The following is a 21,586-nucleotide window of genomic DNA, read 5'->3' as shown; positions in this document are numbered from 1 at the left end:
TCATAGAAGAGGCAGCTCTCACTGCACTGTAGAGCATGGCTCGGCCTGAAACCAGGGAGCTAAATGAAATTGTTTTCTCTTAAACAGAAGGTTGAGCATTCTGAAGGTAAAACAAAGCAGGGGCTGGTGACTGTGAGTGGCGGGAATCTGTCTAGCCATTGGTGGTCCCCATCACAGTTCTCGCCACCAGACACGGACATCTGCAGAACACCCACTATGGCGGCATCGTTTCCTTCTCTTTAGCACGATGCACAGCACACCCTTTTCTGGATCTATGCTACTCAAACTTCTGGCCACAGCCCACTTCATGACTATTACTGGGTTGTAGGCTGCATTTTAAAGCATGGTACATCAGGAATGAGTGTCTGATTCTTACGTACCGCAGGGACCAAGGGAGTTTGACAGTGGGGCATAGCTGAGGGGCCCCGGTCTTGCTCAAAGTGACCAGAAGAAAATGCATCAAATGTGTGTTGCTTGTCTTGTGTTGCCATTCAGCGCTGTGCTGCTTAAATTGAGAGGGGGAAGCTTCCTCATGGAGAAGATTAGAAAAGCCTTCAAAGCAGTGCCAGAGCAGCCTACTTCTTTGCTTTCTCTGCTACTCTGGACAATGCTTGGGAGATGGCACTTCATGGAATTAATAACCATTGACTTCATTCAGTGTCAACGGCTCCCATGTTGACTCTTCAAGCAAAGGGTGACCTTCCTTAACCAACCTCCTCAAACCTCCCTATATTTATGCCCCACCAGATGCAGGGGTTCTTCTGGTAAGTCAAGAGTTCATAAGGTTTATGGCAACTAGAGGAAAGGTGAGTAGCATTCATCAAGGTGTGGGACCTTGGATAAGCCTTTTCGCTTCTCTGGGCCTCAGTTTCCCCATCTGAGAATAGAAATGGGAGCTAAATTAGGTGTTAGCTAAGAACACTTCATAGCGTGAATATTCCATGATTCTCTCTTAGATCAAGCTGCTTATACTCCAGGCATTTTTCCAGACATTTGAGTTTGCAACTCCTCCACCTTCTTTTTGAGGTAACAGAGCATTTCCTGTAGCGTGCTTCCTGCCCTTAGGCGAAAGCGGTTCCCCCGATTCTGGTTTGGTTGGGAACATGAGCACAGATATGAAAACAAATGATCTGACAAATACACAATTGTATTAGTTTTCTACTGCTGCCAAATGAATTGTCACAAACTTAGTGGTTTATAGCAATACAAATTTATTATCTTAAAGTTTTTTGTAGGCCAGTCATCCAGGACAAGTTAGCTGGACTCTGCTCAGTCTTATCGGCTGAAGTCAAGGTTTGGCCAGGCTGGCAATCTCATCTGAGGCTTGGCACGCCCTTCTAAACTCATTTGGGCATGAGCAGGATTTAGACCTACATGATTGTAGGACTGTGATCCCTATTTTCTTGCTGGTTCTAGGCTGGGGGTCACTCCCCTGTAGGCTGCCCTCAGGTACTGGCAATGGGGTCCTTTCACATTAGCAGAGCAGCTTGATTCTTCAAGGCAGGAAGGCGGGCAGCTGCTGATGCTTCTTGTCTATTTTAAAGTCTCACCTGATTAGGTCAGGCTCACCTAGAGCAATCTCCCTTTGGATTACCTCAAAGTCAACTGATTAGGGACTCTGATTACATCTGCCAAATTCCTTTGCCATAAATCAGAGAGGGGGATGTCCCATGCAGGAGAGGATCATATATGGGGAGGGCTGTATACCCAAGGCAGTGGGAATTTTTTGGTGGGGAGTATCTTAGAATTCTGCTCATCACAGCTCTGAAGGCCGGTTGCAATCTCAAATGCCTACAAAGATAGGGGTGGTAACCCAGGGACACTGCCAGAGTCAATAAGTAGAGAGTAGTGGGGTCTATGGTGAACTGGGGAGGACATGCCTTCCCTAAAGAGAACCACCTGGGCTAAGACCACGCTGATCGCTGAGATGTTCCAGAAGTCCTGACTTCCTGGATTCATGGGAAAACTCCTGAGTTCTAAATTTGGACAACCATTAAAAAAAATGGTTTTATAATTTCAAGATGAAAAGAAAAATTTTAAACCCACCACGTGGGTCAGAGGTGATCTATTGCCCACCAGCGTGTGAGCTCTGTGTTTGAGAAAGCCAAATCTAGTTGAAGGGAATGACGACTTGACCTAGCCAAGGGGAAATGCAACTTTAAGGACGGAATAGCTTCAGGATGAATGTGATCGTGGCAGTCAGCCAGGGCCCTGTACGTGGCAATGCATCTTGGGCACCAGAAGCTGAATTTGGACGTCTGAGCCCTAAGGTGGAGCGGGGATGACAGAGGTGAGCAAGGAGAGAGGCGTCGGCCCCACTGGGATCACTGTGCTAAAACAGTGTTTACCCTGAAAAAAGACTTTGGGCCTCGTAATGCAGTTCCATGAGCGGAGCAGCACATCACGTAACATTTGTAATGCAACACCTTCCATGGTTTGCTAGAAAATTGCTCCCCAAATTATACTTCTGTGAAGAGTACACAGTAATAATGCACCACAAGGGCAAAGAAAAATGTATTGCAATTGGATACATTGAATAATGTAATGTTTCAACAATACCAAAAAGAATGTTGTATTATTAAATTACCCCGGCAGTTTTAAAAAGCGACATTAAAATCACCATGAGCAGGCATTAAGACTGAGAATAACAAATACTGAGTTTTTCTCAGGGTTACGATGGGGCAAAAATCCCTCAATCCGTTTATACTTTCAGAGAACAGACGGGCACTTACAGGGAAGGATGGCTGGAGTGAAAGAGAAATCACTTTGGCTTTCATTCAATACAGGAGTGGCACAATTATAAAAGTTTAAACATCTCTTTAAGTAATCTGCACAGGTAGTGAAGCAGGGGGACTGAGCAATTATATAGAGAATGTGATCAGTGCGGGGGGCCTTCTGGATAAGCCAGGCTCTGAAATGCCTACCTTTTCTGGAATTGCCAGGCTTTGAGGGGAAAATAGTCAGTGCTTTCAGATGCCTTTAATGACGGTCATTTCCTGGAGAACTGACCAGTATCCAGGTGCGTTATGAATTATGTAAAGCTTAACTTGGGTGCTGTTTCTGAGCCTCACGTGTTCTCTCCCCATAAACTCCTTCACTCTCACTCCAGGTCTGTTCTCGCTGACTCCCAATTCCTACCTGGTCCTTAGAGGACTTTACTGTCTTGTGAATTAATCCACCTGGATCTAATGCTTATTTAATGTGTCAATTGACCAATTTGATGCCTTCTTGATCTACTCACAGTTGAGAGCTGGAAGAATGGTCCCGATCAAGGCCCTTTGAGTCCAGGAAAAAGAAAACCAGCGAAACTAGTTGAAGACAAGAGGGACACTCAGTGGAGAGAGAGAGGGAATTTCATAGTCTCCAAGAGCAAGTAGCACCACCCGGCCTCATGTGGCCCTGTAACCAGGACTGGGACGTCTGCAAAAGCAGTTAACACTGTTCCCCCCTCACCCAGGGGCTGTTGGCGGGGCTGCACCTGCAGAAGTGGCGGGGCTGCACCTGGGTCTGTGAGGAATGCTCCAGGTTTCTTGCTTCATCTCTGCGCATCAGCTTCATTCTCTTCTCTCTGCCTAGGGGAGGATGGCCACCTCAGTGGTAGGTCAGCGGGACTCATCAGCAGTTAAGACCCAACACCGACTGATGAGGGAGTCTGAGTCCCAGTTCCAAACTGGAGTGAGAGGAAGTTGGATTGGATCCGCCTTAAGCCCAATGGGAATCTCTCCCATAGATATTTTCTTTCCCGCCAATCTCTGACTCATTAAACCTTGCGTTGTTTCTATACAGTGACCCAAAGTAGGTGGAATGGGGACAGGGTTGGGACATGCCACCATGTGAAATGGAAGCCCCAGAGGCCTGCCATCGCATGGTTGAGATTAGCCATCTGCTGAAGAGAGGACTCGAAGTGTGCTGTGGGTAAGCTTAGAGTCTCCAGATGCGTCGCAGAGACACGCTCTGAACGGCACTGATCTTAGGTAAATAGTGCGCATGGAAATGGTACCACAGTAATGGTAGACACGAGCAGTTGCTCTGCTTGGGATATTAAAAAAAATAAAGATAAGGGATGAGTTGAAGTTACCATTTGTCTCTGGCTCTGTCCAGGCACCTTGACTGGCTCCAGGGGTTTCCTGGCCCATTTGGTGGGTGCCCCTCATTAGGGCAGATGCTCCAAGAGCTTGATGATGCCAGCCATTAAAAATCTTCCCACGCTCTGCTCTGTGACCTTGCCTTCAGTTATTAATTTCATTTTTCAAAAATACTTTCCACTTTAGAAAAAAATCTACTCAGCAGCTGTCAGCCAGTCTCATGAGTTTGATTAGCCTGAACCAATCATCCAGAACTTCAATGAACTCACAAAATTGAGCTCCTGAACCCTAAGATCTGAAGACCCTGGTGATCTTGTCCAGGTGCCAACCAATGAGCTCCTACCTCGCTTGAATGACGCCAAAGAAAAGTCCTTATAACCAAAGAGAAGCACAGTGAGAATCCCTGCGACAGCTAAGAGGGTCAGTAGTTAGGGGTCTTCTTTTCTCCAAACCTCAATTAGCAAGTGTGGCAGGGAGAATCCCCAGCCAGGTAAGGGCCAGGTAGCCCTGGCATTGAGACATGTGATGGGTAGAACCCTCAGAATCCTTCAAGTCACCCCTTAAAGGCGGCTACTACTTCTGCCTGTAAGCATGGCAGGAATTTCCTGCAGAAGTCTGTCGTGGAATGGTGGGACAAGCAGAACTCTGGCTTCTCATGAATAGGCTGGACAGCTTGATTAAGGCTGACGGCTGGGTTTTCTCTTCTTCTACTGCTCCTATCTGCAGATCTCCGTCTGCTCAGGCTGCCATAACAAGATAGCATAGACTGGATGGCTTAAGCAGCAGAAATCTATTTTCTCATGGTTCTGAAGCTGGGACGTCCAAGATCGAGGTGCTGGCCAATTCAGTTTCTAGTAAGGATTCTCTCTTCCTGCCTTGCAAATGGCTGCCTTCTGTCTGTGTCATCGCAGGGCAGAAAGCGAGAAGGCACTCTGTGTCTCTTCTTATAAGGGCAGTAATCCCATCAAACCAGGGCCCCACCCGCATGACCTAGTTCTCTCCCAAAGGCCCATCTTTGAATACCATCACACTGGTGGATAAGGTTTTCACATACGAATTTTGGGGTGGGGGAGTCATTCAGTTCATAATAGTTCTTTTCCTTCTTGTCCTTATTGTTGACTTTTCCTCAGGGTCAAGAGTCCATTGCTGGCCCCCAGGACTTGCGGGGAGGAGCAGTGCTGGAGGAATTGCAAAATGGAGGCTCTACGTCTTTTCAGAGAAGAGGTGCCTAGAGAGAAGGGCAGTTCATGGAGCTTCCCTGGGTGGAGCTGCTCCCTTATGAATACGCCTACATGAAGTGTTAAAGGTCAGGGACCAAACCTAAGGTGGTGCAAAGGAGATGTGCTGAGAGGTGACCCAGACCAATTTGTTCCAGCACAACTCCTGGGCCCCTTTGGGTAGATAACAAAGGAGATGTGCCGAGAGGTGACCCAGACCAATTTGTTCCTGCACAATTCCTGGGCCCCTTTGGGTAGATAACAAAGGAGATGTGCCGAGAGGTGACCCAGACCAATTTGTTCCTGCACAATTCCTGGGCCCCTTTGGGTAGATAACAAAGGAGATGTGCCGAGAGGTGACCCAGACCAATTTGTTCCTGCACAATTCCTGGGCCCCTTTGGGTAGATAACAAAGGAGATGTGCCGAGAGGTGACCCAGACCAATTTGTTCCTGCACAATTCCTGGGCCCCTTTGGGTAGATAACAGGTGGTTTGATGTGGGTGAGGTTCTTAACATCCCACAACCTCACTACATTTATTGACCACCAGCACAAGACAGATCATACAGCCTCTCTTGAAAGCTAAGTGATGTCCTGGAAATTATCCCCTTAAGTGCTTCAACTGTCCCCTTGGATGATAGTTCATTTGAGGCAGATGCGACAACGACTGCGGAAGTAGGATGCTATTGTCTTTCTAGTTGGCATCAGATAACCAGATCCTCCAACTCAATGGACAAGTCTCAGGCCATTTAGAGAACATGCCTTGGGTTCCGTCCCTAAGAAAATCACTGCAGATTTCACTGGATTTTTGTACTCTTTTCACATAAGGGTGAGGAATATCTCCAAAATATTTTGGTCAGTTGAGGGGCTTCTCTGGCTTTGGCACTCAAGCTCTCTCTCTGACTGGATTTAATATTCACCCTTGGGTCCCCCACAGTTGTAGCTACATTTGGGAGTTTCCTGCCACCCAACACTATTCCCTTACACCCAAACTAACCAGCCAACTGTGCCAGTTCTCCCTGCCCTGAAGTGAGGTTAAGAGGGAGCACTGGACAAATATTAAATGGGTATGGGAAGTAGAGTAACAGGAACATGGCTATTAATGTGGACCTTGAATCCAGTTAGACCTGGGCTAAATTTCCAGCCCTTTGCTATTTGCTGTGTGACTTTGGTCAAGATGCTTAACTTCTCTGAGCCTGTTTCCTCAACTATTCAATTGTATGAACATTAAATTCTACAAAACTCCTGACACATAAAAATAGCTCATTAAATGCTAGATAGTATTACCAGGATTATTATGGTTGTCATAATCAATAGGTAAGCAAAGTCCAGTGGTGGGGACTCCATGCATTCTTTTTTAGGGATATTGGTTGTCCTAATAGCTCCTGGACTAAGTTCTTGATGGGTTGTTAGTCTGGGGAAAAAGGGGGTAGCAGCACCAGACCAGAAAGGCTATATTTGGGGAAGAACAAAGACAAACTGGGAAGGTAGTCAGAGAGAATCCAAGAAGAATTAAACGCAGAAACCCTACCTGAGAACTGGGATCCCAGGGTTCTGGGTCTCGGCACAGTGGAAACCCACTGCTTATAGGGAAGGCACAGCACAACCAGGCCCCATTGGTAACAAAGTGAACCTGAACTGTAACAGGATTAGACAGGGCTGTTTACCTGGACAATAAGGATTTTTCGTGAGGAACAGAGGTGTAGACGAGCTGGAGATGAATTCCAACCAGGTTTTCTCAATATGAAAAACTTGAAGGGCGGGTCAGAGTTGGTGTCTGGGGTAAGAGGAACACACAAGATGAATTTCCCCTGGACAGATCCTCAGCAGAGATCCTTGGCTCCTCTCCCCAAGAGAAAATTCTAGCTAAAACCCAAATTGCTTGTTTATTAGCAAATATGAATAATGTACAAATTAAACCACCTGCTCCTGTTGAATTAATATAGGCTATACTGGGGCCAGGATGGAGTCGCTGATGGTTAGTTAACACAATCATGCAAATTAACACACACCTGACTTCCAGGCAGATCCCTACTGTCCACAGCAGGGGCCCTCAGGGAAATCAGGCAACAGACCTTCAAGAAAGCAATAATCTCTGCTTTATCTATTCTGACAGTTTTCAGCTACTTTCTATGGGAGTCTTTTGGGGGAGAATATTCAGTACTTTCTTTTCCTAGCCCAATGATGCAGGAAGCAGAAACTCAAACATGGGAAAGTGTAACGTAATAATTATTGTCTTGGGCCAGTGTCCTTCTGGTGAGCTGATGATGTTATCTTTGTGTGTCTCACATTTCTATCAGCCCCTGGGACCTGCCTCTAAGAGACCAGAATCTTTCTCTATCACGTGGGTTATTTAAGATTGTCAAGAAGACACTTACCTGGCCCTCCTTGGGTGAATGAGACTTAGTTTCAAGACACAAATGAAAGAGGTAGAATAAGACATCTTTTCCTTTTTAGCCACAGACATTTGGGTCTCAGCTCAGTTAGGACTAGAAAGTAAATAACATGAGTTACTTGAGATGTCGCTTGAACCCCACACCCAGCATTCATATTTGGCAAGAGAGATTTTTTATTGGGTCCCCTTGTCACCATCCAATACAGAACATCTCTGTTGGACTAAGTCTGTGCAAAGCAACCTCAGAGCTGTTTGGCCACCCTCATGACTAGCATGCATTGGTTGGTACCAATGCTGGGTATAATCGGTTGTGGGCCATGTAGCATGAACTGGTCCACTAAAAAAAAAAGTACAAAGCTGGGGACACAAGCATTCTTCAGAAGGGGGCTGAGGACATGGCAGGCCCTTACTACATCATAAACCCAGTTCCAGAATACCACTTGATTTTAAGTTTAATCTTTGGCTTGGATCCCTATTGAATGAGCTGTGAAAGTTTTGGAAGTCTAGTTAAGCTTTCTGATATTTAGTTTCCCTATTTGTAAAATGGGGTTACTAACCTAACCTTAAAAAAGTATTGTGGGCATCAAATGAGAAATTTGGCTATAAAAGCATTTTGGGGTTTTCTCTTTCTTTCTTTCTTTGCTTAAATTCAATTAGCCAACTTAGAGTACATCATTAGTTTCAGATGGAGTATTCAGTAACTTACCAGTTTTATAACACCCAGTGCTCATCACATCACATGCCCTCCTTAATGCCCATCACCCAATTACCCCATCCCCCCACCCACTCTCCCCTCCAGCAACCCTCAGTTTGTTTCCTGTAGTTAAGAGTCTCTCATGGTTTTTTTCCCTCTCTGACGACTTCCCATTCTGTTTTGCCTCCCTTCCCTACAGACCTCTGCCCTGTTTCTTATGTTCCACATATGAGTGAAACCATTGTTTTTCTCTGATTGACTTATTTCGATCAGCATAATACCCTCCAGTTCCATCCACCTTGATGTAAATGGTAAGTATTCATCCTTTCCGATGGTTGAGTAAAATTCCATTAATATATATATTAATATATGTATTAATATATATAGTAAAATTCCATACACACACACACACACCTATATGCCACATCTTCTCTATTCATTCATCTGTTGATGGACATCTTGGCTCTTTCCATGGTTTGGCTCTTGTGGACATCACTGCTATGAACATTGGGGTGCAGGTACCCCTTTGGATCACTACATTTGTATCTTTGGGGTAAATACTTAGTAGTGCAATAGCTGGGTTGTAGGGTAGCTCTATTTTTAACTTCTTGAGGAACCTCCATACTGTTTTCCAGAGTGGCTGTACCAGCTTGCATTCCCACCAACAGTGTAAGAGGGTTCCCCCCTTTTTCTGCATCCTCGCCAACATTTTTTGTTTCCTGTCTTGCTAATTTTAGCCATTCTGACTGTGTGAGGTGGTATCTCATTGTGGTTTTGATTTGTATTTCCTTGATGCCTAGTGATGTGTAGCATTTTTTCATGTGTCTGTTGGCCATTTGTATGTCTTCTTTGAAGAAATGTCTGTTCATGTCTTCTGCCCATTTCTTGACTGGATTATTTGGTTTTTGGGTGTTGAGTTTCATAAGTTCTTTATAGATCCATTCTAAAATGCCACACAAATGTTTTGTTTCAAACTGTTGCTTTTATGATACTGCTCTTGCTTAACACGCCAGAAAGTTATTTAATAATGCAGTATTACAATGTTGCCAGGAAAAAAAGAAAAAAAGATTAAGGTTAAAATTTCTATTATAGATAAAAGCTAGGATATACTAATTGGGTAATATTTAGCCCTTCTTTTAATTAGATATTCAAATCTCCATTCAGTAGTTGACTATGGAGCAATTCCCCCAGGAATCCTATCAAACAGAAAGTATTAGTATCACAACTTCACTTTGTTTTAAAGTTCGCATCACATTCCCTGTCGGTTATTGCATGTTACATCGAACATATGGTAGGTTGCATGTAGCATTAATTAATTTTTGTTAAACACCTTGAAGAAGCACAACTATCTGAACAGCTGCTAAATCCATATATTGTGTATGTGGATAACTCTACTCAGTGTGTGTAAACAAACACACGATCTAATTTAGATTTGATGTACAAAAATTGGTAACGGATGTCACTGGCATCATATCAGTGGAGGAAAAATGATTTTTTAAACACTCTTCTGAAATGTTCTGCCCTTTCTCATGGGTAATTTGCCTGTCACTTCCTGATGTTCCAGTTGTCCCACTGGCTCTGTGAGTCGCATCAGAGCCGGCAGTTCCCTACAGGCAAAGGCACAGAACAATAATCCTCTGTGCAAACAGCTGCTTCGTTATGCTTGAGGTAAACATTGCAATGATGGGCAACGTAGCCTCAAGAAGTCTCCAGCTTGATTTGAAGAAAGCTTGATGGTCTCTGGTTTGCTTGATGAAAAATCTGCATGGTAGGTATAGTTTGCTAGGGCTGCCACAGCAAAGTACCACAGACTGAGTGGTTCGGACAGGAGAAATTTATTTTCTCACAGTTCCAGAGAACAGAAGTCTGAGATCAAAGTGTTGGCAAGGTTGATTTCATCTGAAGCCTCTCTTGCTGACTTGCAGATAGCTGTCTTCTCTCTGTGTCCTCACGTGGTCTTCCCTCTGTGTGTGCCTGTGTCCTAATTTCCTCTTCTTATTAGGATACCAGTCATACTGGATTAGGGTTTGCCCTAGTGGCCTCATTTTAATCTACCTCGGTGAAGATTCTGCCTCCAAAACAGTGACATTTTGAGCTACTACGGATTAGGACTTCAACATGTGAATTTATGGGGACACAATTCTTCTCGTAACAGTGGGGAAATTTGTTTTGGGTTCAGGGCATCCATTCAGCTAATGAAAACCTTTTTTTCCCCCCTGACTGCCAAGTAACAGCTTTTTCCAATAGCTTCCATTTCTCATCCTCATTTCTTTTTCTTTTTCTTTTTTTTAAAAAAGATTTTACTTATTTATTTGAGAGACAGAGAGAGAGACGAGCGGGGTGAGGGGCAGATGGAGAAGCAGGCTCTCCGCTGAGCAGGAAGCCCAATGCGGGGCTCAATCCTGGGACTCTGAGATCATGACCTGAGCTGAAGGTGGACGCTTAACCGACTGAGCCACCCAGGGGCCCCTCATCCTCGTTTCTTAATCTCCAAAACCAGTTCTGAGTTTTTCCTGAGGCTGGTTCTGGTCTGATGGAAGAGAGTGTCTGTGATCTAAAGACCATCAAGGAGTCAAAATGGCCCCCATTTATGCTGGCGCAAGAGGATCTGGAAAATGAGGACAGTTGTGGTAGAAGAGTAATGACTGCAGCCTGGAGTAAGCTCTCAGGCCCATGTACTGGCCCCCAGGTCACAAGAACTGAATGGCTGAAGAGCAACCCAGAAAGTCCAATAGAAATTTCTGGGATGTGGGGATGTTCTAGATCTTCTTTGTCCAATACAGTCGCTACGAATCACATGTGGCTATTAAGCTTTTGAAACATGGCTAATGTGACTGAGAACTGAATTTTTAATTCTACCTAATTTTAAGTAATCTAAATTTAAATAGCCACATGGGGATAATTGCTGCCATATTGGACAGCCCAGTCCTAGACTGAGGATAAATAAGAGCAGCTCTAGTATTTGTGAAATCCTGTAAGATGGGACACCATAAACCACCCCCTTCAACACACACACTCTCTATGCCCTCTGCTATCAATTTGAATGGCCTTTGAAGAAAAAGCTATTGCAAAAGTTGGCTGCGGTATTCACTCCCTGCCACTAGCTTCAAGTTGGGGGCCTCATAAAAAGCTAGCTTGGTTTATTGCTTTGCATACAGAAATCTCTAAGAGACCAGATGAGTATAGATAGGAATGTTCCTTAGCCACTGTGGAAAAGTTTCTTACTAAGAAATATACCTCTCTGGAAATATTAAGTTGGCAGATGGGTTGAAAGTAATTTTGAGCCCATTGTGGCTTCCTTTGCAAATACCACTCTGAGAACTTAACTTGGAGGGCCCCATCCGAGCAGAGCTTTGGTCAAAATAGGCAGTATCCATAATGCCTGTTAGCTTTTAGCAGGGGCTAGTAATATCCCAATAGTAATGTCAGTGAGATAACATCTTTGGAAAATCAAGTCACTTTTGCTCTCTCTGATCATGGCTCTAGTTCTGCAGAGCTTAGGTAAGTGCCAATTTGGAGACTTACCATTTTTATTTGTTATTTCACAGAGGTAAGCAGGGTGGGAGCTGCCCAAGACAATGAAGGTTGCCATTACCCTTAGTCGGGCTAAGTATATAATTTCCCTAGTGATCCTCTGAGTAATAACAAAAACTTATGTGAGGTACATGTAGTGTTATATTCCCTGGGGCTTAATATGGCTCTCAGTAAAATTGATTTTCTGAAATCTTGCAATATGCTTCATCAAACTAAATGAAACCTGCACTGGTTTTATAAGATGTGATTGGATTCCGTGTGATAAATTAACCCTCACCGTCAGAGAGGCGCTGGGTAATAGGCTGGTCATTTCAGCCCCCACAGCTGCCATCCAGGATTTTAATTTTTCCACAGGGCCTTATTTAATTCCCTCTGGGATTAAGAGGAGCTTCCACCCAACAGCCTCTGGGGGCTTAGCTGGCACAGCTGACAATCATTTCTCCCAAGATGGCGGTTTATCTCTGCCTCCATGTGAAGGGAACTTGCCTCTGATGGAGAGAGGGCCTTGAAGGATGGAGAACAAATTCTAGGGCTTTAGGGAAATGGGTTCTGTAAGTGGTCAGAATTGGACTTTGAGGAGAAGATTGCTTTTGCTCCTCTGTGACACTCCCTGCAGCAGTGTCATTGGGTTATGTGAGGATGTGTTAGAGGCCCTGTCCTGACCTGCTTTTTAAACTGCACATATACACACACATGTGTGTGTGTGTGTGTGTATGTGTGTGTGTGTATTTACAACACTTCTTGGGTGGCTGAAAAAAGCTATGTATTTCTGAGAGAAAAATGACTGCCTATCTGAAACTGAGCTTCCCTCTGTCTAATAAACCTCGTAGTTGTGCCTTGGCAACCCAAGGGGGACATCTTTCTTTGGAAGGGAAAAATAAGTATGGTCGTGCTTTGATTCAACCTATCCCTAAGAGATGGGCTCCTAAGGAAAGAGCTTGAGAGAAATTACTCAGAGCAAATCCTCGGGGAGGAAAACAGTCTCTTCTGTGGGAGTAACTGAGATCCGTTAGGCAGGGATACCTACATAAGCATTTCCAGAAGACCACAGTTTTTCATGACAATATTGAAATCCAACTAACATTATGCACCAAGTACCTGGGGGAATCGATAGCAAGATTGCTTATCAAGCAGAAAGATACTCTAGATGCAAGCATTATATTGCTAAAAATCCAACTCTATTTAGACAGACACTCTGAGGGGTGAAAGTAGCAAGGGTTTAAACAAACCAAGTACCAGGTTCCCTCTCTAGACCCACCACAGCTCAGAGCATATTCATTCCTGGCCCCACTTCCTTCTCCTTTTTCCTAAGGTCCTGCCCAAGCTAATAAGTCTCAGAAAAAGCAAAGAACTGACAGCTTCCCCCAAGCAGACTGTGTAGTGTCTTGTTTAGCTGGAGGGTAATCTTTTCAGGGAGGAGAACCAATGTAGGAGAGAGAGATTTGGGATTTGTGAAAGATTTGGGGAAGGGGATAAGAAAAATGTGAGGGATGTTTTCTGTTTGGGAGGAAAATGAAAGTCAATATTTCTCAACTCAAGAGACCAAATTACTTATCCAATAGAACAGACTCCAGGGGGTAGTGAATAAAGTTGCCTGGGAATACAGAGAAGTACATTTAGGAGCAATTAGGTGTCACCGAGGAGAATTTTACAGTGGCGAAAATAATGGGTCAATTTTCATTGTCAGTGATCAAAATGGTTATGATATAGGCTTTGTTCATAAAAATGTTTTAGCTTTGTTATTCAAATGAATGTTTTCTTTGTTAAAATAATAAATAAAAAGATCCTAGCATGCAATTGTCCTTGTCTGGATCCTTTCTTATTTTTCTCCATTCTTATTTATTGCTATAACCTGGGTGTCAAGGTGCACAATAAATGCTCTGTTCTTCACTGGGAGGCTTTCCAAGAAGCAAAAGTTGACCTTGGACAGATTCAGGTGGAAGGCTATGCCCAGCCAGCTGGGGTAGCTCCCCGGGGCTGCCATAACTATCTCTCCCTTCCCTTAGCATCTCCTAATGGGCCACTCTCCCCCACATGTTACTGGGCAGTGACTATTTGCTGTTGGTTTTGTCTGACCCTGTTAAGACCCAGAACATGACTGTTGGCACCTGGATGCCTTGTTAGATTTGATGTAGGTTCTAGACTCACTTGAACTCCCTCATCATTCATTTCACCCTTGAAATGGAGAAAATAGTGATAGTAAGCTTGGGTTAGCTAGGATCTGCCATTTGTTTATCTTTCTCCTCTGACCTCAGTATTCTAAATATACTGAGGTATGTGGTGTGTGTGTGTGTGTGTGTGTGTGTGTGTGTGTGAGAGAGAGAGAGAGAGAGAGAGAGAGAGGGACTGTAACTAAAACAGAAATGCTGTAACCTCTTTCTGTTTGTGAAGGGCACCTTCAAAGGGAGCCCTAGCCCTTTGATAGCATGCTAAAATGTTCATTTTTAATTAGTTTCTACTTTCTTCATATTGCTGCAATTAATCCTGCTTCCTAACTTTCATCTCTATAAATAAAGGTATTTAACAGAATTGTAGGGTATTTATATCCTCTGTACCTTCTGTTCTATCTTGCAAAAGCACATTATTCCAGGAGATGCATGTGCTCTGACCTTATTCCAGAAGGTGCAAAAAGAAGCAAGTTTCCTACTGCTTATGGCTTCTTGAGAATTGAATCTCTAACTCCAAGACACGGGTGGGCCCAGATTTGGGCAATGGGGGATTGTTTATTGGTCCATATGCTTCAGCCTGAGCTTCTCTTAAAGGCCACAGTGATCTCACAGACACACTGAGGCAGGGTGGGGCTGGCCCAACACTGGGACGAGGACCAGGGGAGCATTTTGCAGTCATTATGGCTATGGGTCTCAAACAAAGGTTCTCAGCCACCCCCTCCCCCAGATCTGCAACTGTCATCTTCAGAACTAAGTCAGCAGGGGAGACTTACCAAGTTAACAGGGAATAAACAATTTGAATTCTACAGGCCCTATCCCTAAACTTGGATGTGTTTGTTGATTGATAAGAATAGGATTTGGGTGGAGAAAGGACCTTTTCCTATATGGCTCTACTCTGTTGAATGAATCTCTAATCTGAACCATGTGGCCTGCATTCCTCTGCTCAGGAGTGGGTGTGACTAAAATGTTGGAGGTGTGGGGAGGACTGGGTCAAAGACCCTGGCAGTGTCAGCCCTTGGACCACTGTCCTTGGTCCTGAACACAAAAGTCATGGCATCCTGGGACACGGTTGTATTTCACAACCGGAGATGGTTAATAGTTCCAGTTCAGCCTGTTCTGGAAATTCTGGGTGAGGTCAAGGAAGAGGCAGTCGTAGCAGAGAATGAGAGAAGGCATCAAAGAGATACAACGTCAGGGTGGGAAAAGGGGTTTTCATTTATAATGATAAAAAGAGATTTTATTCGGCAAACGTGTTCAGGTTTTTCTTTTTAATATCATCTTCAGGGGGAAAATCAGTTTCCTCCCTGCTATTGAAGAAACATGGCTGTAGCATATGCTTTACAATGTGGTTTGTGTTGTATAATATCTGGCTGATTTCATGTAAATGTGACAGTTACAAATAGTTTTTCGTCTGAGATGTGTCTGAGGGTGTCACATGCTGCCCCTCCCTGGGCATCAGCCTGACACAGCTATTGTCAAGTAACTCCCTTACTGAGAGTGCTCTTTGCCATGATCATGAGAATGTTCATTGACCACCCTCAAGTCCTAGTTTATATTAAGGATTCTCTTAAAAATTCAGCTGTACTGTCTACCTCCTCTCAGATATGCACTCTGTTCTCCCCCTGTGTCCCTGCAAGCTTCCCCCTAAGTGTTCAGAAACATCTTTCATCTTACCACAATTCAACCCACAATCTCTTGGCCTTGGAATGGGTTCAGTACGGAGGAGAGAAACCAAGAATAGCATTTGAAAGTCTCATGCCAAGGCTGACAACGTGAGTAGGTTTCTAAGGACTGTGTCTTTTCAGATGGAAACCAAAACTCAAGATGTTTTTAATTCCTTGGCAGCCTGTCTCCACCTTGACTTTTCCATGCAAGGAGGTGTAAGAAGTCTATTTACAACTATTGTATAATGTAAAGGCAAATTATTTTGTTGCTATGTTTATTCCTGGTTAATTGAGAAAATTATTCTATTTAGCCAAGAGTAAAACCTTTGAGATTTTTCTTCTCGTTTCTCTGCATGTCTGGGGAAACAGGCAGCAGTAAACAATCATGCCCTATTTTATTCCTAGTTAAATGAATTATCATAATAATAATTACCAGTAAAAACATCTGGTTTTTGGCACAGCTCAACACAGGGACTTCTCAGGGCAAGATTTGATCTTTACCCTCAATTCTGAACCTTTGCCTGGCTTCCCGGCTCCTTAGACTGACCTCCACAGGATTTGAGTGTGGGACCTTTGAAAGCTAGTGTTACTTTCAGATTTAGATGAGCTATCCCTTAAGAGACTTTGCTGTGTTGTTGTTATACACAGTACCTTTTTGTATGTCTTTATTTCTTGTTTAATTTTCTATGGAAACCATTTGCATGAAAACAGAGTTTTGTGCCTTACATCTGTTCCCATTACTTCTCCCAGTGTGACCACCTGAACTGTTTGTCCAGTTGCTGTGGAATTCACCGGGATGCCACTGTGAGAGCAAGACACCTCCTGGGGTTCAATGCTCTGAATCTGGGGAAGGAGGATAATGCTCTTGTCAGATTGGAAATTTGTTTAACAGTTTATGGTTCCTGAAATATGAACAAACTTGAGTCATCCAGGAAAAGGTTTGCAAAGAACAATGGAGGACTCAAAGCATGGTCTGGGTACTACTTCATCAGAGCTCGTTAAAATACAGATTCTGGGGTCATATCCCAAACCTACTGAATCAGAAATTCTGGCATCTAGATTTTTACCTGCTCCAGGTAATTCTAAAGTTACACTAAAGTTGAAGAACCACTGAATTAGAGGACAAGAATATTTCCTCAGGCAAATAAACTTAACCTCATGTTTTGGGACCTGACATCTGGAAATCTGCCTACAAATTCTGGGCACTTAAGAGATTTGCTTAATGTAACTGAAGCTGACATATGTCTGGCCACACAGATGTGTTCCTGGGGGTGAAACCTGCAACTGGCTAGAGCATTGAAGCTGTCCCAGGACCCAATGTGTCAAACAGGAGAACAAAGTCAGGATGACCAATACAATGTGATACAAGCAAAGTCCATGGACCAGCAATCAGAAGACTTGGGTTCTGGGTCTGACTAGATCATTATCAAATGCTCAACCTTGGGCACAGCAATCTTGTCCACCTGGGCCTCAGTTTCCAGATCTGTAAAATGAAAGGATTAGAATAGATCTCTTTTTCATACTGTTTTCCTCAGATCCCTAGGTTCCAGGAAAATCAAGAGGCAGAAAGGAGGCTGAGTGGATGAGGTTCAAGATTTGTCATGCACACTTCAACCAGAGAAGCTCGGCTTTTATCTCTTTTATACAACACACTTCTGCAAAAAAGGTTGTTTTTGAAAAGAGACATCTGCTGCTCAAAAAAAAAAAAAAAGGTAAAAGTAAACTATTTGACTAGATGATGTATGAGATCCCTTTGAGCACTATGATTTTAAGATAATGTTTTAGTGGGTTCTAGTTGGTTTACCTAGGAAAATACATCTTCTTTTCTTTAAAACAGAGGATTATGAAAGACTACACCAACCACTTTGCATGTCAGATCCATCTTACAAAATGTTAATTTAACATTTGCAATTTAAAAATAAGTCAAGGATATAGAAGTTCTATTTCTCCCACAAGAATAGATATAAACTTTAGAATGTTTCTATCAAAGAGAAGTTTGGGCTTTTCCAACCCCAAGATATTTTATGAATAGTTAAAGATAATAGATGAATTCATAACACTGCTAAGGTTTTCCTCAAAGGAAAACAGCAGGGGTTGATGAAGTCTGAAGTGTTTGAGCAGGTTGACAGTAATGGCTAATATTAGGTTTTGAAACACATGTGTATTTTAATTTTCTGTGTAAGCTGTATTCCACATTAATAATGGACAATATGGGGTTGATTGTTCTTTGCAAATATCTGCTTCATACTGGTTTTCTCACCAAATCCCTCAGACTGGAGAACAGAGCTGCAGCCAGCAGACAAGCGAGAGGGTTGGGCTAAATCCCATCTGTCCGTGGGAAGGGGGGTGCTGCTGAGGGACCCAGGCCAAGTCCACCAATCTTTTTCTGCCCCACTCGTACTAACTGAAAAATGGGGGGAAGATTTGTAGCTGAGTGAACCCTCCTTCATGTTAGGGAGTTTTATGAATGTTCATGGGTGTGTTAGTTTGCGAGGGTTGCCGTAAGAAAGTACCACAGACTGAGTGGCTTACAGAGGAGAAATTTGTTATCTCACAGTTCTTGAGACAAGAGGACAGAGATCAAGGCATGGACACGGTTGGGTTGTCCTTGACTTGCAAATGGCCGTCCTGTTGTCCTGTCGCTGTGTGTGTTCATATGGTCATCTCTCTGTGGGCACATGGGTCTGGTGTCTCTTTCTTTCTGTGTCCTAATCTCCTCTTCTTATAAAGACATCAGTTGGATTGGATTAGGGCCCACTCTAATGACCCCACTTTAATTTAATTACTCTTTAAAGACCTTGTCCCCAAATACAGTTACATTCTGAGGTGTGGGTGTTAGGGCTTCAACATATGAATTTTAGGGGGCCATAATTCACACAATTTAGTCCATAACAGTGGATTAGTATGAGTAGAGAACTTTGAGTTGTACTGAGGAATTATGAATATTATTGTTGTTGCTTTTATTTATTATTTTGTTACTACTACTGAGGACCCATTTTGCCCCAGATGATCAGTTTCTAATCAGGCCATCTGGAGTGCTGGTCTCCGGGTTTCTTGCACAGAACTGGCCAGGCCGGGTCAAGCCTGGCATAAAGAGTGCATCCACATGTCCCCTCTAACAGGAGTCCAGGCCATGGGAAAATGGCAGACCTGAATTTCCAAGCTGCTGGTTTTGTAAATTCTCCATGCGACTGATGTCATTTACTTCCGTCCATTCAGCATACGATATCTAGTGATGAGATCATTTAAATTTTATTTTGAAGTAGGAGAACAGCCATAAATTCTTTTGAGGATATCAAATAAATAATAATGGCTTTGCCAGAATAAAGATTTTAACAGTGGGACTGTACGTCACATTTCGATTCATATGGGAAGGATAAAAATAGCCCAACAACAATGGGAAATTATGAAAAGTGCCTCTTGAGCAGTCACTGAAAGCCCAGTAGGGCTGGGAAGGAACATAAATGCATATCTAGGGGCTATCTCTTGCTCTTATTTGCTGCATATCTTTTTGGGGTGGGCATCTACTGGGGCTTGAGAAATACTTGGTGATTGATTAATAGAGAAAGATTAGCTGAATACAGGGCTGAAATCCGAGACTTTTTGCTTTTAATATTTAAAGAAGTCTGAGCTTAAACCTTCCTGTGTCATAATAGCTTAACTTTGGAGCAGGAAAGAGAAGACACCCCTTGCCATTCAGGAATGCTTATGGACTCAGAATTAATGATGGTCATGGTGTGTCCATGTGTTCAGTCTTAGGAGAACTCAGACATGTGTCTGGAACAGTTTAAATGCTTACGAGCACCCTTTTCTACTTCGATTTTGGAATCATTTTCCAATAATGTTAGGTGTGTATGTTAGTGAGTAAACTCTGACTATATTGTCTATTGGCCACTTTTTCTGAGCTGGGGTTGGGGGCTGGGGGACAGTGTTTTCAAAACCTTTTCCTTCTCAAAATACACATAGAAAATGATGTTTGTAGGGCACACTGGGATAACCAGACATTTACATCACAGTCTAGTTTGGAAAATCAGAAACTGCTCTAGTTATTGTAAGAGAGAGAGTTGAACACAGGGAATTGGTTAAACAGGCACTAGAACTGAGAAGACAACCCAGATGAAGCATTGTTGCTGACCGCTCTAGGGTGGGGACCAGAAGAGAGAACCTGGGGACTATCAGACCTGGAGCTTGGACGAGGGCCCCAGATAGGGAGGACTTTAATGGTGAGATGTTAGATACCTTCATCTGGGAGGGTCCCAGATAAGAACCAGTCCTCTGAGGAGCAGTTGCTGGTCTGTGGCTGCTGGTAGCCAACGAGCTTGGAGAAGTGAGCCCAGCATGCTGGGAATTTGCCTCCAGGAGGGGCAGCACCTGGGTGCTGCTGGTCCTTTTGAGGGGGGCAGTAAGATACATGCTGGGATGGTGGACAGAAGCTAGAAACTGGAACCCACTGCTGCTACAGAGTTGAGGAGACAGTGCTAGGTCATCGCTGGCCAAACAGCCAGCAAACAGGCAGGAGCAGGTTCTCTTCTTCCTCTTGCCTTCCAGTCTCCTTCTTCTGCTCCTTGTAGTTAGGAAAGGAGAAACAAATTTACCGCATCCTAGCACCAACATCACAGAGCAGAGTACAGAGAGTGGCTTTGGAATCTGGAGGCAAGAGCTTAATAGTAAGCAGCCAGGACTATCAGCCCAAGGCATCTGACCCCACTGTCCCACCCAGGACGGGGAACCAAATCTCAGCTTACTTGTAGCATTGGGTGTTAGACCCACCAGGAAGTGCTTCTTTAGGGGCATAAACATCGGCAAATAGAGATGCACTAGTGTTGTGGGGAGAGGATACTGCGTGGGGATGGAGGGAGGACCTGGTGAATGGCCTGAGATAAGGGGAAGGTCAGTGGGCCTGAGGAGAGGACAAAAAGAGCCCAGTGTTTGAACGTGGGCTCTGGGGATTGACTGCCAGAGCTAAAGGCAGGGTCCAGCCCTTACAGCTGCTCTGACCTGGGGCAAGCTACTTAACCTTCCCGAGCTTCATGGTGCTGCTGTGAGGATTAAATGGGATAATCCGGGTAAAGTGCTTAGCCCAGCGCTTGTCACAGGGTGAGCATTCAATAAGTGTTAGTCCCTATTATCAGAAAATTTGTGGAACTCGTTCATCCACTTTCTCTGTATTGGTGATTACTGTGTATGCACCTGACAATTCATTTTCTCATCCTGACAGGTCTGTGCTACCCAAATTCCACATTGGATCCAATATGATCTTTCCTAGCCAGTTGGATAGTATATCCGCCCTTGCAAAACTGGTAGGGAGAATGGGTCCACACAGGGTCATTTCATCCAGGAAGATTTTTGTCTCTTAAGCTAATTAACAATGTGGCTCTAGCACATGGGACCAAGTCAGCTCCCCTGTTATCGAGGAGCTGAATTTTATGGATGATTGGGATTAGTGCAATAGTCCCTTATTTATAAACAGCAATGTTAGGACAGCCATTATTCCGTTCCCTGTTACTATTCTTGGTGACTGTGGACATCTAACCAAATACATGATTATCTATGGGCTGGCTTTATGGTTGGAAGGCATCAGTGCCCAAGGCTGTGTGGTGTTTTTAAGGCACTGCAAGGCAAGGGATTCTGCCCATGGGACCAGCACAATAAAACTCATTTAAGACTGCAAGCAAACTGTCAAAACGTATCTCAAGATCTTGGTGCTATGTCCTGTTCCTGTCCCCTATATCCCGCTGCTGTCCTTGGACTTCCAGTTGAACCCTTGTTCTGAACAGTTGGCACCTCCCTAATGTTACACGCTTCCTTGAACCAAATTTGACTCTCTTAT

This window comes from Ursus arctos, unplaced genomic scaffold, assembly GCF_023065955.2.
Source record: "Ursus arctos isolate Adak ecotype North America unplaced genomic scaffold, UrsArc2.0 scaffold_11, whole genome shotgun sequence".
In the NCBI taxonomy this organism is placed as follows: Eukaryota; Metazoa; Chordata; class Mammalia; order Carnivora; family Ursidae; genus Ursus; species Ursus arctos.
Note: the sequence above shows the minus strand (reverse complement) of the source record.